The 14,073-nt window shown below is 36.7% G+C and overlaps 1 protein-coding gene across 4 annotated transcripts in view; it reads right to left on the bottom strand.

Moving 5' to 3' along the window:
* LOC137236957 (protein anoxia up-regulated-like) overlaps positions 1-14,073 on the bottom strand; it is a 1,647,042-nt gene that overhangs the window by 1,418,799 nt on the left and 214,170 nt on the right. The window lies entirely within an intron of this gene.

A 14,073-nucleotide genomic window follows, 5' to 3' on the forward strand; every position in this document is an offset into this window, starting at 1 on the left:
AAAAAAATCCAACCAACTAATAAAAAAATTAGAAACGATAAGATGAATAGAAAAAGATTTTTGAATCTAAATTAAAAATTCAAAAAAATGCAAAAAAACAAAAAAAGATTACCAATTAAAACTAAGATTTGAATTCAAAGTAACCCGATTCGACCCAATTATTAAAAAAAAAAAAAAAAAAAATTACAAATGATAAATATGAATAGAAAAAGTTTTTGAATTCAAATTAAAATTCAAAAAAAGGCAAAAACAAAAAGGGTTAAAAATTAAGACACAATTTTAATTCAAGGTAGACAGATTCCACTCAATTATAAAAAAAAGATAACAAAAAAAAAAAAAATAAAGATAATGTAGGATTCTAAATGAAATACAAAACTTTAATTTAAATAAAAAAACAAAAAATAACAAAAAAAGGATTAAATTAAAAATTCAGGAATATATATTAAAAATTAAATTAAAATTCAAAGGCAAATGGAACCAAATACTTGGGGAGGGTGTAAAAAAAATCTTTCAAAATAACAAAAAAATTCAAGAATAAAATTTTTAACCTAGATATATAGAGAAGGATAATAAATTTTTGGAATTAACTTAACCTTCAAACAAACCAAAAAAAAGGATAAAAAAATAGAACCTTAACTCTAAGTTAAAGAAAAACCTCCACCAATATATAAAAAACAACACGATTGTAATGACTTAACTTAAAATTCAAAGTAGGAACTTTCAACCGAATAATTGGAAAAAGGATTAGGAGTAACCAAAATAATTTTTGAAGTTAGATTAATGCTTAGAATTACAAACTAAGACTTAAATTAAAATACAAGGGTAAAGGTAACCACAATTTTTGAAATTACGATAAATTCTGAAATACGAATGAAAAACTTGAAGTGAAATTTGAAATTCAACTTTCACAAAAATTTATAAAAATGTTAGTTACTGCGAGAAATTAATTTCAAATTCCAAAAAAAAATTCTGCAAAAACCAAGGGAAAATTCCAACCAAGGCTCTGCTGAAAGTCGTTGACTACTAAATTTCTAAATCGATTTAGAAGTCCCTTGACCACAGCCTAAAAAAAATTTTCCACTTAACTCAAAATATTTGTAGACTTCAGTTTTTATATATATACATGTATTCATATGAAAAATGTGTTTATATGTAAATATACGTATGTCAAAAATGGATATGGATATATGTATATGTTTAACTACAGATACGTACAACGAAATTATATGATGAATGGTAATATGATGGAAATATGTTTCTTTGTGGCTTCAAAAGCGAATTTTTAACTACTATTTTCCCTCTCTCCAAAAAAAGAAATGAAAAAAAAAATTTTATTTCTAATTTCTTGAAAAAAATATATTTATTTGCTTTGGTGTGTAATGGGCGTTGCTCTCGACGAGGTCATTGTGGGAGTGATTTGTACGTCCGTATATCTCTAGCGTCTAGTCAGTCTTCATGCAGTCCGTGGAAGTGTGGCCCGACACGCTCGTGGACTGATCCCAGAGTGTGGATGACATACTTCCCTACTCCTCTCTATCGTGGTGACGTCTCAAGCCTCAGTTATCGGAAATGCTGGATCTCCGATGACGTAGCCTGGGCATTTCGCCACGATCCTCTAATAAAGTCCGTCTTCTAGCTAAGTGCCATATCCGGTACCACCTAATCAAATCGTACCAAATCCGAGAAAGGAACCCTGATATGGTCACCTAGCTAATCTCCTATCCTCGTGTCATGATGACACTTGTCGACCAGGCGAACCTAATCGACGATGCCATCATGACGGTCCCTGTCCAAGTCGGTAGGAGGAAATTAGGGTCGAGATTACCGAGATAACAAGATAGAAAAACACGGAAAGCTTAAGACGAAAAAGTAGTAAAAGTCAGGAAAAAGAAAGGTGGTAAGTTAGAAGAAATTATGGTAAATTGGAAAGATTATCGGGCTATGTCGTTGGGCGCCATTGTTATGTAGCTGGCTTTCAGTGGTAAGACAGAGGTAGCGTGTGGCATGGTGGCAAGCCCTGCTAGCTCGTCGGACGGGGTGGGGTTTTGCGCACCAGCCTTACCAACAACTACACTAACAAAAAAAAGTAGAGTTCATGCCAAGTTCTAAAAAGAAAAGGGGAAAGCTGAAAGAGATACAATAGACGTAAGGGGAGCAGAGAGATAAAGGAGGGGGAAATCAAAAAAAGGGGGGGAAAAGGTGGAGGCCTGTCTAGTCAGTTGGAGTCTACCCACCCTCTTCGCGTATCTTACACGAAGCCATGGGCGCCATGCTGACTCCTCTAATTTTACGGCGCCCCCAAGCCTGACTCAAGTCTGTCTGTCTACAAGTCTATTAGGCCATCACCCCAACGTCCCCTCTTAAGCCCAGAGCAACCCCCACACCAAAGATCTTAAAATCAGCCCTCCATTACAGTGATCAACAAAAAGCTCAACTCGTAAAATTCCAAATCGTTATAAGCATATCTTTATTTATAAAATTTAAAGTTAGACCTATCTCCTACTAAGTGTGATTCCTCAGATATTCTTACAAAAAAAGGAAATATATAAAAAAGCTTACATTCTAACCATTCCTTAATATAAAAATTCCAAAAATATGAAATATACAAAAAAAAAGGAAAGGAAATAAAAGAAAACTAAAAAAAATTTGAAAATTAGTTGAATAAAACAATATGCTAATCAAAAATTCAACGTTAGCTATCGCTTTAACCACCGATATACAAGCAAAAAACCGTATATTATTTTAACTTAGTATTTGATACCAAAAGGCAAGAAAAATATATTTCATCAAAAAGAAGTTAACGAGAAAAATAATCTGGTGTACGTGAACAGGCACACCCTAATGGGTGTCGTATCTAACTATGTCTTTTGATATCTTTAAAATTACAAAAAAAAACGAATTCATATATATGTGGCAAAAATTCAAACGTTAAGCAAAAATTAAAAGTAAATCCCTGACCTAGGCTAAGGCATTAGGTATATCGGACATTGACATATATGTAAAGAAATGGAACACAAATAGTATTATCAATTTTCTCACTCACCTGATCTCAGCACATCAGCATTGTAGGCGCCTTCAAGCTGCGGGGACCTGTGAGGAAGGGAAATTTACATACATATGTCTTTGCCTACTCATAAAAAAATACCTTTTACTGCCTGAGCAAAGGTTCAATGAAGTTTTTAAATGTCACCGTGATCACTCACTCGCGATAGCGGGCGGCGAGTGGGTAAACACGCAAACTGAACAAAATTAAAAACGAAGAGGAAAACGCGAAAACTGTAAGTGACAAAAAAAAAAAAATATAGAAAAAAGGAACCCAAAAAAAATTAGAAAGTTTAAAACGAAAAAAAAGGAATTACAAAAAGAATCGAGTGCTAGTGTTTCTTGAATATAACCCTAATTAGGAGAACCTACGGAAAATTACTACGAGCTAAATGTAATACGAAATGCTGCAGTGAACAAAATAAGTGAAGATATGGTATGAAAAAAAAAACTATTGACGAAAATTAATAAAAATAATTACAGGATAATTTCAAAGTGAATATTAATAATAATAGTCAAAAAGAAAAATGGTGAGGCAAAATAGTGCAAAAGCCCATACGAAAAAAGAAAAATTCCAATAAAAAAAATGTGTATGGAAATGCCCTTTCATGCCCTCCTTGGGCGTTCAATGTTGATGGCGTCGGCGATGGTGACGTCGCTGTGTTGCTGCTGCTGTTGTCGCTTCTTGACGCTGCGTGGGTGCTGGCGGCGTCGCTGTCGTCCGGCCACTTTCGGTCACTTTGGCCGATCCTCTCTCTTGCGCTCTCTCTCTCCCTTCTCCGAGCTCTACTGATCGGCGGTCCCAATATTCCGCCGTTCCTGCGGTCGCTCTGGGTAATGTATGCGGGTAAGTATTCTGGCCCGTTTCCTTCGTCCCACCAGAGAATTCTGTAAACGAAAAAAAAACCAAAATGACTAAAATCAAAATTTACAGCTGGTGTCTTTGTACATATGTATGTATATACCTCACATAGCCATATTTTCCCAAGTTCGATTGAGTATCTTCGATACCGAACTTTGGCTTATATGTCTATATGTCGGTATGTACACATGTATATCAAATGCAAAAAAAAAATGTTAACTTCCATATTGGCTAAACCTTCTTCCTTTTAATTTTAACTGAAGTTTATTTAGGCTTAATTTTTAGTTTTATTTTAAATTAATTTAATTTAGTTTAATTCCTATTTCATTTCAAAAAAAAGCTTTTATTCATTTCAATTTCAAATTTAATAATCGGTGTTGTGTAATTTACTTTTGATTTCACTTTTGGCAAGTTTACTTTAAATTAATATTGATTTTATTTTAATTCAATTTAATTTTTGATTTTACTTTAAATAAATTTAATCTAATTAATTTTGGATCTTATTTTAAGAAACTTTATTTCAATTTACTTTTCGTTTTTAATTTAGGTACTTTTTATTCGTTTTAATTTTTCTTTTATTTTCAATAAATCTATTTTAATTTAATTTTGGAATTTTATTTCACATCACGGACTTTAGGTTACCACTGCTTTTATTTCCAACTAATTTAATTTAGGCTACTTTTTGATTTAATTTTCAACACATTAGGTTTTTTTAAATTTAGATTTTATTTTAGGCAAATTTAATTTAATTTCTTTTTGCGTTAATTTTAAATAACTTTAATTTAATTTAATTTTGATTTTACTTTAACTAAATTTAACTTCATATAAATTTTATTTTTCTTTTTATATTAATTTTATTTTTAGTTTAATTTGCATTTTTTTTCCAAATAAATTTTATTTTCGGTTTAATTCTGAGTTTTTTCTTTTCTTATTTTTAATGCTATTTTTTAGTTTTTTTTTTTTTCTATTTTTATTTATTTTATTTTTATTTTAAACACTTCTATTTTATTTATCATTTAATTTTATTTTTATCTTACGTAGGTTTTATTTGCTTTTACATTCTATTTTAAATAATTTGCAATTCTTAATCAAAAAATTTATTTTATTTAAAATCACGTGTTGCACCGTTTTCATTTCATCACAATTTTTATTAATTTTTCTTCACCATTTAAAATTGCTTTTAGTTTATAACACCTTTGGTTTACACACATGCTTTCTTTTATGCACAAAAATCTACTTTATAAAAAAAAGGAATTTAAAGATGAAAAAAAAGGTTTATATAAAAGCGCGTTTGATTTTAGTGCAAATTTAATTTCTTATGAAACTATTTAAAACCAAGACAAAAAAAAAAATGGAAATTTACGATTTATTTTTATACTTGATTGAAATTTGCGTGTCCTAAATTCATGCAAAAAAAGGTTTTATTTAAATTTAAAGTGAATAACCAAAAAGGATTTAATTTAACAATTTTTAAATAAAAAGAATTTTTATAACTGTGTTACACTTACCGGTGGCAGGATGTTGAAGGGTTTTTTTTTCTTCTTCCGTGGGTTTGCGGTTTTTTTAATAAAGTGTTTAAAGAGCCGCTACAACGGTACGACCGTATCGGTATTTTTTTTTCACATAAAAAATATATATATTAAAATTTTTTTTTTGTTTTGACTTGACTACTTTCACACGCGACTTTTCCGCAGCACGACCACGCACTATTAAGACAACTTTTCTAATGAATTTCTGAGTTTCGGTTAAATCTTCATATACCCGTATCTAAACGGAATTCCCTACATTTCACTCAAACACCACACACACATACGTATTTTGCTTTCGTTTTTCCACACGCACACACCCACGCATGTGCTTTCGTTTCATAACTTGAACACGCCCCCGCATGCGCATAGCAGCATCCTTCCACTAATGCTGCGCAACACGCCTAGCTACCGGGATTAAGATACTTTTGCATAGAATGCACATGGTTTGGTTGCTGGTGATGTTTTGCCCTTAAGGCTGGCGTAACAGATTTCAATGCCCACCACGATCTATGGCATTCCAACCGACAGGCGGATAGCGGGGCCAAGATGTTGGTGGACCAAATAGTAGATCCCGACTGAAGCCCGTCAAGGGGAGCGTGCTTTCTGCAAGGTCATTTAATCTGCTCGTTTTATTACCGCCGGAAGAATCCGGTCACATTTTCCAGCGGAGGCCGGAACTCTAGCGGGAGAACGTGACCTCACAGGAGAACACACCCCGGCGACCCCCAAACAAGGAATATAAGACAGCGCATCAGATTGCTAGTGGACGAACACAACCGGGCGAAATGGAAGAGCACTTTATGAATTGCAACTTCTTTGCCGGTGTAGGTAAACTATCGTCCACCGAAAAGTCCCTAACGTACCCGATCGCCTTTGGCGATAAAGTGCTGTCGGATGCGAAAAAATGCGTGAGCGGTTTCTGCCCACAATATGTAATGCCTTCTATGATTGACAAAACCAGACGGTAGGCCAATAAATGCGCACACAAGCATAAACACAGTGCGTCCCCAATTACCATCACCACCATAGGCGTTGAAGATGCCACCGTTCATGCTAAGCCATCTGAAGTAGTAGGCCCAGACGGCATAGCCATTCCGAAGCTTAAAAAACTAGGCAACGAGGGATTTAATTACGTAGCTCATGTCTTCTACCTCTCCATGTCTACCTTCGTCATTCCCTAAAAATGCAAAATGGTCAGTGTCGTTCCGCTATTAAAGCGTGGGAAACCAGTAAACATAGGAAATTCTTATCGTCCGATATCTCTCCTATCGCCAGTAGCCAAGACACTTGAAGTCATTCTGCTTCCCTATTTCACTGCAAATTTGCGTCTTGCCAATCATCAGCATGTCTTTCGAAAACTACATGATGGCTAAACGCCATTAACACGCAGATAAATTGCGTGAATAATTGGCCTTTCTTCGCTATACTGCACTACTTTTTGCACAAATAAAAGGGTTTATGCTCTTCTTTAAAAACGTTATAAATGCACTTTCTTTATTTATTAATAATTCGAAATTATTTCCAAACAAGTTGCTGTATAGCTGGCTGCTGGCGTAAGGCGGAGGTGGCATGTGGCATGTTGGCAAGCCCCTGCTAGCTCGTCAGGTGGGGTGAGTTTTAGCTCACCCGCCTTACCTACAGTTATACAAACAAGAGAGAGATTCATGCCTGAAATCTACGAAGAGAAAGGGAAAGCTGGAAGGAAAGGTCTGTCCGTGTGAGGTGGAGTCATCCCTCCCCTTCTGCGTAGAACCTCGACGCAGCCTTGGGGCTTGCACTGACTCCGAAACTTTAGCAACGCCCCCTTAGCCTGACATTTGTCTGTACGTTAATGTCCCATGTCCCTAGCCTGTGTAGTATGTCACAGTCGCCTCACATCCATGTCCACTATATTGCACTCGTGCAACACCCACACCAATATGAAATTTTTAGCCGCACATTCTGAGATATACTCAACCCATTAAATTAATAAAGGTGGTAGTTTGAATTTATTTGAAAAACGTTACAAATTCTGTACTTTTATTTAGCAAAAAAAAATCCAACTAAAAAGCAATAAAACAAAAAAAAATCGAAACTTTAAAAAATATTGGCTTTCTTACGGCTAGAACTAAACGTTAAAATATGCTAGTGTTTCCACCCCTACGTTGCGTTCATATATAGATAGATATATACATAGAAGATACTGTGAAAAACTTAGGAAGCTGAAGGAAAGCTGTTTATTTATTGACAAAAAAAGATTGACCCAACAACTTTAAATAAAGAGGAAAGAAAATTAAAAAAATGGATTAAATTGGATGGAAATTTATTTAATACAAAAAAACTTTAGCATAAAACGGAACTCAAAATTAATAAAATGGTCAGCTGGAAATTTCTGAATACGTAGTGTACTTGATTATCGGGCTGCCACTGTAGCCCAATTTATTATCTATCACCCTCTCCTGGCTTCCAATAAGTTTGCCCTTTTTTCTTTTAAACAGATATATGTGTATGTTTATAAGAATGTGTACCTACCGCGACGGAGGCGCCTGCATCGAAGAGAGAGTGTGGCTACAAAGTTGAGAAGGCGTAACCTACATATGTTCATAAACCTATGGAAAAATGCAACGTTGGAAAATCGATCGGTGGAAGAGGTGATAATGAAAGATTACAAAATTATTCGGTCATGCGGTTGCAGCCCCGTATTAGAGTGAAAGATAATAATTTAAAAAAATTATAAAATAAAACAAGTAAGGAAGGCTAAGTTCGGGTGTTACCGAACATTACATACTCAGTTGAGAGCTATGGAGACAAAATAAGGGAAAATCACCATGTAGGAAAATGAACCTAGGGTAACCCTGGAATGTGTTTGTATGACATGTGTATCAAATGGAAGGTATTAAAGAGTATTTTAAGAGGGAGTGCGCCATACTTGTATTGGTGGACGCCATTTAGGGATATCGCCATAAAGGTGGACCAGGGCTGACTCTAGAATTTGTTTGTACGATATGGGTATCAAATGAAAGGTGTTAATGAGTATTTTAAAAGGGCGTGGGCCTTAGTTCTATATGTGGACGCCTTTTCGAGATATCGTCCTAAAGGTGGACCAGGGGGACTCTAGAATTTGTTTGTACGATATGGGTATCAAATGAAAATTGTTAATGAGTTTTTTTAAAAGGGAGTGGGCTTTAGTTCTATAGGTGGACGCCTTTTCGGTATATCGCCATAAAGGTGGACCAGGGGTGACTCTAAAATATGTTTGTACGATATGGGTATCAACTGAAAGGTGTTAATGAGTATTTTAAAATGGCGTAGGCCTTAATTCTATAGGTGGACGCCTTTTCGAGATATCGCCATAAAGGTGGACCAGGGGATTCTAGAATTTGTTTGTACGATATGGGTATCAAATGAAAGGTGTTAATGGGTTTTTTTAAAAGGGCGTGGGCCTTAGTTCTATAGGTGGTCGCCTTTTCGGGATATCATTATAAACGTGGAGCAGGGGTGACTCTAGAATGCGCTTGTACAAATTGGGTATCAAATGAAAGGTGTTAATGAGTTTTTTTTAAAAGGGAGTGGGCCCTAGTTCTATAGGTGGACGCCTTTTCGAGATATCGCCATAAAGGTGGACCAGGGGTGACTCTAGAATTTGTTTGTATGATATGGGTATCAAATGAAAGGTGTTAATGAGTATTTCAAAAGGGTGTGGGCCTTAGTTCTATAGGTGGACGCCTTTTCGAGATATCGCCATAAAGGTGGACCAGGGGGACTCTAGAATTTGTTTGTACGATATGGGTATCAAATGAAAGGTTTTAATGAGTTTTTTTAAAAGGGCGTGGGCCTTAGTTCTATAGGTGGACGCATTTTCGAGATATCGCCATAAAGGTGGACCAGGGGTGACTCTAGAATGCGTTTGTACAATATGGGTATCAAACGAAAGGTGTTAATGGGTATATTAAAAGGGAGTGGGCCTTAGTTCTATGGGTGTATGCCTTTTCGAGATATCGCCATAAAGGTGGACCAGGGGTGACTCTAGAATTTGTTCGTACGATATGGGTATCAAATGAAAGATGTTATTGAGTATTTTAAAAGGGAGTGGGCCTTAGTTCTATACTTACTTACTTAATTGGCACTTAACCGTCTAAACGGTTATGGCCGTCCAACAAGGCGCGCCAGTCGCTCCTTCACTCCACCAAACGGCGCCAATTGGTCACACCAAGGGAGTTTAAATCGTTTTCCACCTGGTCCTTCCAACGGAGTGGGGGCCGCCCTCTACCTCTACTTCCATAGGCGGGTTCCGATAGAAACACTTTCTTGGGCGGAGCATCATCTTTCATTCGCAGAACTTGGCCTAGCAAGCGCAGCCGCTGAGTTTGAATTCGCTGGACTATGTTGATATATGCGTATAGCTCGTACAGCTCATCATTAAATCTTCTTCGGTACTCGCCATCGCCAACGCGTAGAGGTCCATAAATCTTTCGAAGAACTTTTCTCTCGAACACTCCCAAAGCCGCTTCATCTGCTTTTTTCATGGTCCATGCTTCTGCCCCATATAGCAGGACGGGTACGATAAGTGACTTGTAGAGTATGATTTTCGTTCGCCGAGAGAGGACTTTACTTTTCAATTGCCTAAATAGTCCAAAGTAGCATTTATTGGCAAGATTGATTCTTCGCTGGATTTCAGTGCTGATGTTGTTCCTAGTGTTGATGCTGGCTCCCAAATAAACGAAGTCTTTTACTATTTCGAAATTATGGCTGCCAACAGTAGCGTGGATGCCAAGGCGCATATGCGCTGACTCTTTGCTCGATGACAGCAGGTACTTCGTTTTGTCCTCATTCACCATCAAACCCATCTTTACCGCTTCATTTTCCAGTTTGGAGTAAGCAGAACTAACAGCGCGGGTGTTTAGGCCGATGATATCAATGTCATCAGCATATGCCAGTAATTGAACGCTTGTATAGTATATTGTTCCAGTGCGGTTAAGTTCTGCAGCTGGTGTAATTTTCTCCAGCATCAAATTAAAGAAATCGCACGATAGGGGTTCACCCTGTCTGAAACCTCGTTTAGTTTCGAACGGCTCGGAGAGGTCCTTCCCAATTCTGACTGAGCTGATGGTGTTGCTCAACGTCATTTTGCACAGCCGTATAAGTTTTGCGGGGAAACCAAATTCAGATATAGGGGCATATAGGCAGCTACTTTTCGTGCTGTCGAAGGCGGCTTTAAAGTCGACGAAGTGGTGATGTGTGTCGATTCTCTTTTCACGGGTTTTTTCCAAGATTTGGCGCATTGTGAAAATCTGATCGATGGTAGATTTACCAGGTCTGAAGCCGCACTGATAAGAACCAATCAGCCGGTTCACGGTGGGCTTCAATCTTTCGCACAATACACTTGAAAGGGCCTTATATGCGATATTAAGAAGGCTGATTCCACGATAGTTGGTGCATTTTTCAGTATGCCCCTTCTTGTGGACTGGGCAAAGAACAATTAGATTCCAACCGTCTGGCATGCTTTCGTCCGCCCATATTTTGCTAAGAAGCTGCTGCATGCGCCTTACCAACTCCTCGCTGCTGAACTTGAATAGCTCCGCAGGCAATCCATCAGCGCCCGCGGCCTTGTTGTTTTTCAATCTGGTTATTGCTATTCTAATTTCGTCATAATCGGGCGGGGGACATATATTCCATCATCATCGATTGCGGGATCGGGTTCTTCATCTCTGCGCGGTGAATTGCTGCCTCCATTTAGGAGAGCAGAGAAATATTCCCTCCATAATCTAAGACATCTCTGGACATCAGTTACAAGGTCGCCGTTTTCATTCCTACAAGAGTTTGCCCCGGTCTTAAAACCTTCCGTCTGTCGCCGTATTTTTTGGTAGAATTTTCGGGCGTTATTTCTGGTGGCTAGCAGCTCAAGCTCCTCGCACTCCCGCCTTTCCGCTTCTGCTTTTTTCTTCCCGAAACTGCTCTTATTCCTATGGCCACTCCAATATATGTCACAAGACCAGTGAGACCGTGCCTACTTGTGCTGGCGTCACTATTATGGATAAAGGCAACAATAAGCAATCTACATCTGATGACGTAACTTCTGAAATTAAGACAAACAAATCCAAGAAGGCTGCTACTATCGTTGTAGGCAGTAATGTAAATTTTGATCTTAATCTAGCTGTTCGCCTAAATTGGTTACATTTATCCTCATTCAAGCCGTCAGTTAATGCAAGTGATATCATCAGTTATGTATCAAAAAATGCGAATATTTCGCCATCTCTTATTCATTGTTATAAGTTAGTAAAGAAAAACACGGATTCTAGCTCGTTAGTAAGATGCAATTTTAAACTTGGGGTCTCGACTTAAATCTATAGTAAATTACTAGACTCTTCTATATGGCCAACTGATGTTAAAGTAAAGCCGTTTCATTTTTTTCAAAAGGGCAAAGGCCAAACGCTCAACCCCTAGTAAATAATCCACAAAATTCAATTTTTAATAATGTAAATATTTACTACCAAAATATCTCGGGGATGAGAACTAAAGCTAAGGATATTTTCTTAGTCACTTCGCGCTGTGAATATGATGTGTATGTCATATTTGAGACCTGGCTCAGCAATGATTTCTTTGACGCAGAATTTTTTGATACTACTTTGTTTCATACCTATCGTAAGGATAGGGATCCAATCAAAACGGGATGCCAAAGAGGTGGCGGGGTACTAATTGCCGTAAGACGTACCCTCCTTTCTTCTTTCGTTCAGCTCCCCAATACTGACTCGCTACTGGACCAAATGTGTGTCTCTATTTGTGGGCTGTTTGGAAAGCTGTTTATTTGTGTTTCGTATATTCCGCCTTGTAGCAGTGAGTCTCTGTACTGCGCGCATGTGAATAATATTTTTGAAGTTTACAAAAAAAAATGTAAACAGTCATTTTTGCGTTTTGGGTGATTTTAATATGAACAGGGTTGTTTGGTCAAAATTGCTAAATGACAATCTATTAACACCTATGAATGTCAATCATCAACATGAAATATATTTTTTAGTTACTCTTTTTAGTGCCAACTTTGTTCAGATTAATTCATTTGTGAACCATGTTATTTAACATACTGGATCTTATTTTTGTCGATGAAAACTTAATTTCTCACTTATCTGAGTGTCAATTTCCTATCTGCAAATCGGACATGCATCACGTACCCTTATCTTTATTATTAGAATTCATTGAATTTGTACCTAACAACAATGCCACTCAAAATACTTCCTCCTACAATTTCAAAGATGCAAATTTTGATGCACTCAATTCGAGTATTGCTGAAATTGACTGGAAGTCTATTTTCTGTGCTAAAAATGCCTCTGAATGCTTTGAAATTTTTATGCTGCAGTTATTTGATATATTTAGTAGAAATCTCCCCCTTCTTCGAAGCAAAATACATAAATTACCCTGGTACAAAACCAGGTTAAAAAAGCTTAAAAATCTTAGAAATAAGTATTTTAAGTTGTACAAAGCAACCAACGACTTTTCATTTAGAGATCGATATTTATTATACATGAATCAGTTCAATGAGCTTGATAAGTTTTTATATAATAAATACATCTCCCGTTTTGAAGAAGAGTTAAAGCAAAATCCCAAGGCCTTTTGGAAATTTGTCCGTACAAAAAAAGGTTGCTCCAATATTCCAACCTCTGTCAATTTTAATGGCATTAGTTCAAATAGTTTAGTGGAAACAGTGAACCTTTTTGCTGATTTTTTCAAATCTAATTTTGTTGTTGACTCTAATATTTCTGATGTTAGGGTTGGTTCTGATACAGCTAATTCCTTGGACTTTGGCTCATTATTGGTATCGGAATCAGATATTATTATTGGCATCTCGTCCCTACAATCTTCTTTAAAAAAAAGATATTGATGGGCTGTCTTCTTTTTTGGTTAAAAAATGTAGTAGTTCGCTATGCGTGCCGTTGTGCCATATCTTTAATGTGTCATTGTCCACTGGCGTTTTCATTGATCGATGGAAATTGGCTTCTATTACTCCAATCTTCAAGTCTGGAAATAAGAGCGAGGTAGCAAACTACAGGCCAATCTCTAAACTATCAACCTGTTCAAAACTGTTTGAGAAAGTAGTAAAGGAGAAGTTGGCTTTTGCTATTAAAGGAATAATCGATCCATGTCAGCATGGGTTTGTTGCGTGTCGTTCAACAGTGACAAACTTAGCTGTTTTTTCGCAATACTGTGTTTCTGCTTTTAAGGATGGGTATCAAGTTGATACTATATATACAAGTTTCTCTAAGGCGTTTGATACAGTGTCCCACAAGATACTTCCTCAGAAACTTGAGTACATTGGTTTCCATTCAGCTTTTCTGTCATGGTTAAATACATACCTGACAAACCGAATTTTATTTGTTGAAATCGAGAATATGAGGTCGTATGAGTTCTTGGCAACCTCTGGGGTGCCACAAGGTAGTATTCTCGCTCCAATCTTATTTGTTATCTTCATTAATGACGTCGGCTTATATTTAAATCATTCAAATTATTTACTTTATGCTGATGATTTAAAACTGTTTAGGCGTATCACCACTGTATTTGAAGCATTGCTCCTACAGAGAGATTTGGATGCTCTTAATGTGTGGGCTTTTAATAATCATCTGAGACTTAACAGTAGCAAATGTTGGCATATCACGTTTTCTAGATCTACAA

The sequence above is a fragment of the Eurosta solidaginis genome, chromosome 1, assembly GCF_040869045.1.
Source record: "Eurosta solidaginis isolate ZX-2024a chromosome 1, ASM4086904v1, whole genome shotgun sequence".
Classification (NCBI taxonomy): Eukaryota; Metazoa; Arthropoda; class Insecta; order Diptera; family Tephritidae; genus Eurosta; species Eurosta solidaginis.